The following is a 3,852-nucleotide window of genomic DNA, read 5'->3' on the forward strand; positions in this document are numbered from 1 at the left end:
CTATAGTCTAGTCTATAGTCTAGTCTATAGTCTAGTCTATAGTCTAGTCTATAGTCTAGTCTATAGTCTAGTCTATAATCTAGTCTATAATCTAGTCTATAATCTAGTGTATAGTCTAGCCTATAGTCTAGTCTATAGTCTAGTCTATAATCTAGTCTATAGTCTAGTCTATAGTGTAGTCTATAGTTCATCTATTAGTAGTCTAGTGTTTTTTTTAAATTACAATTTCCCTTGCCTGTTGTATGCTGTTACCTCTCCCCCTTTCCCACCCTCCTTTTGTTGCCTTACATATTCTATAACTAAATAGCAACAACACCTGATGCAATGCAATTTACTTTGGAAAATATTTATGGTTAATATTAAACGATATTTTATTGTAGTTGTAGGAGAGAGAGTGAGTGCTACATTAGTATAGAAGAAAGAGTGCGTGTTTGTGACACATACTTTTACACAAACAATTTCACTTTTTACTATAAATGGCATTAGTTTCCTTCCTTTAACCATGGGGGATTTCAGTTGCACATGAAAGGGAATACTATTTTTAGAAAAAGTTAAGGATTTTTTTTCATAATATTTAAAATATTTTCATAACATTTAGAATGTTTTTGTCACATTTTATGGAATTTTTATAAAATTGCAATTCTTTCTTAAATCTTAAAATAGAAAGTTGAGCTAAATTAAAGAAACCCTTAGTTTGTTGTTTGTTTTCCTTGTCATCTTGTATTTTTTTAGCTCCCTTGTTTTTTTTTTTTTTTGTAGTATTTATTGCTAGCATTTGTGGTGACATTATTTCCATGTGTTACCATGTAGTTACACAGTACTTATTTAAGTACTTTTTGTATTTAACTACTTGTTTGGTTATGTTTTCATAATTCTTTTTCATGTTTAGAAACATTTTGTGGTTTTAGAAAAAATATCAATTTAATAAACAACAATAAAACCATAAATGGACCAAAGCGAAAGGAAAAATTTAAAAGGGAATAATAGACTTTTGTTTTGAATATATGAAAAAGCATTATTTTTGTAACTAAAATTGAAAAACACATAACAAAATTTTAAAAACGTAGTAGATATTTTAGTACTATTTAAGAAAAAGAAGCTAATTGAAAAAAAATAAATTTCTTTTACTATTTTTGCATCTTTGCTAGCTAAAAAGTAAACTTTTTTGGTAAAAAATAAAAATTTTCATGTTTAAAAAAAGTAGTATTTTAAGTACTATTTTAAAAAATGGAAAATTTGTTTTTTTAATAATATTTATTTTATTTTTTATAATAAAAGTAAGTTTTGGTGTTAAAATGGCAAAATTTTTCGTTTTTAAAAAAAGTAGTATTTTTAGTACTTTTTTTAAATTGAAGCCAATTTTAGAAATTTTATAGTTATTTAAATACTTTTGCTATTTTTCTGCCCAAAAAGTAAAATTTGTAGTAAAAATTACCAAAATTTTTAAGTTTTAAAAAAGTAGTATTTTAAGTACTTTTTTTAATACTGTTACATTGTTAAGGAAAATTTGATATTTCGTAATATTTATTTTATTTTTTATAATAAAAGAAAGTTTTGGTGTAAAAATTGCAAAACTTTTAGGTTTTAAAGAAAGTAGTATTTTTAGTACTTTTTTAACTAGAAGCCAATTGTAGAAATTTTATAGTTATTTAAATACTTTTGCTATTTTTCTGCCCAAAAAGTAATATTTATAGACAAAACTAACAAATTTTTCAATTTTAAAAAAGTAGTATTTTTAGTACTATTTTAAAAATGTCACATTATTAAGGAAAATTTTATAATATTTATTTTATTTTTTATAATAAAAGAATGTTTTGGTGTTAAAATGGCAAAATTTTTCGGTTTTAAAAAAGTAGTATTTTTAGTACTTTTTTGAAATAGATACAATTATAGAAATTTTAAAGTTTTTTAAATAATTTTGCTATTTTTCTGCCCAAAAATTAACATTTATAGTTAAAACTACCAAAATTTTTAAGTTTTAAAAAAGTAGTATTTTAAGCACTTTTTCGAAAACCGTTACATTAATAAGTAAATTTTGAAATTTTATAATATTAATTTTATTTTTTATAACAAAACAAAGTTTTGGTGTAAAAATTGCAAAATTTTTACGTTTTAAAAAAAGTAGTATTTTTAGTACTTTTTAAAAAATGACATTAATTACTGAAATTAAAATATTCCCAATAATTTTGCTGTTTTTTTTTTATCTAAAAACTAAATTTTGTGTACAAAATTTACAAAATTTTTAAATAAAAAAAAGTAGTATTTTTAGTACTTTTAAAAAAACAACTTTTTTTAGAGAAAAACTGTAAATCTTGTTATATTTAAGTTATTTTAAACATACATTGTAATTTTTGAGCCTAATATAGCAAAATGATTAAATTTTGAAAAAAGTAGTATTTTAAGTACTTTTTTAGAAAATTCTATTTTTACTGTAAATTCATATATTTGACATGTTTAAAATATTTTAATGCTTAAAACTGCAAATTCACTTGATTTTGAAAAAGTAGTATTTTAGTACTTTTTTAAAAAAAGTTATTTTTAGGAAATTTTTTTTTAAATTTTATTTCTTTTGAGCTATTTGTAATTTCAACCAAAGAAATTAAAGGTATTTCTGGGTTTATTTATAAAATTTAAAGCTTTTTTTAAATTAAAAAGCTTTAAACTAATTAAAGGAGACTTTATTATACTTTCAAATATAACCTTTACCTTTTACATTATAATTGTAGCATCTTTTTTGTTGCAATTATAAAATGTTCAAATTCTAATACATTTTATTTAAAAAGTCTTTCATGAAAATAACAATTTTGTTACATTTTCCTTAAAAGCCCCTAATAAAATGTTTATTTTCAATACATTTAGCTTTAAATACTCTCTAAAACAACAACAGCATCTCCTACTTTTACCTTAAAAGCTTAAACATTCGTATTTTTCTAATATCAATACTAATTCTTAAGTTTTTATATGCAACATAAAATATTTGGTGTTAGCACCTTAAAGTATACTTTAACTTTAGGTTATTTTTACTTTATTTTGTTTTTTTTTTGTGGGTGCCTCTCTGTGTGTGAGTGTTTAACTGTTATATACTGTTTACGAGTAGCGACTTTGAGATCATAAAAAAAACATATTATTGTGTAAAAATAAAGCTGCTAAAGTAACGAAGAAACCATATTAAAGTTTCATTTTCATTACATCTAGGGAGCTTTAAAAATTTAACACAGATCCCTCGAAGATATGCTTTACTTTTTGAATAAGTATTTTTTTTTATATAAATAGTGTCTGTCTTTATTATTTGTGTTATTTTCATTCTTATGTACCAAATAAAACGACCTTGTCTGTTTAAATAAGTAGTAACAGCAGCAGCAACAAAAAAGTTAAGAATATTATACTCGTAATATGAAGACATAAAAGATGTGTTCTTAGTTTGTTAATTTTAACATAAAATACAGAAAAAATACGACTAAAAACAACTTTAATATAAAGAAAACAAAGTTGTAACCAAGTTGGGTAAACATTTAAAGCTCAAGGAGTAGTATTTAAATAAAAAGAAATAGAAAACAAGGTCAGGTAATAATAATAAAAATGTCTTTAAAAATGACGGAAAATATGAAACTGTAGGAAAAAAGAGGACGAAATTTTTTTGTGGCATACTTTAAGGCAATCATTTAATTTTAACTCTTATGTTAATGAGTTATTTGCAACTAATGCAGTATTAAGTTAAAATGTGTGAAGTGATTTTTATAAAATGTACATCATAGATAGATAGATAGATAGATAGATAGATAGATAGATAGATAGATAGATAGATAGATAGATAGATAGATAGATAGATAGATAGATAGATAGATAGATAGA

The sequence above is a fragment of the Lucilia cuprina genome, chromosome 5 (assembly GCF_022045245.1).
Source record: "Lucilia cuprina isolate Lc7/37 chromosome 5, ASM2204524v1, whole genome shotgun sequence".
Lineage (NCBI taxonomy): Eukaryota > Metazoa > Arthropoda > Insecta > Diptera > Calliphoridae > Lucilia > Lucilia cuprina.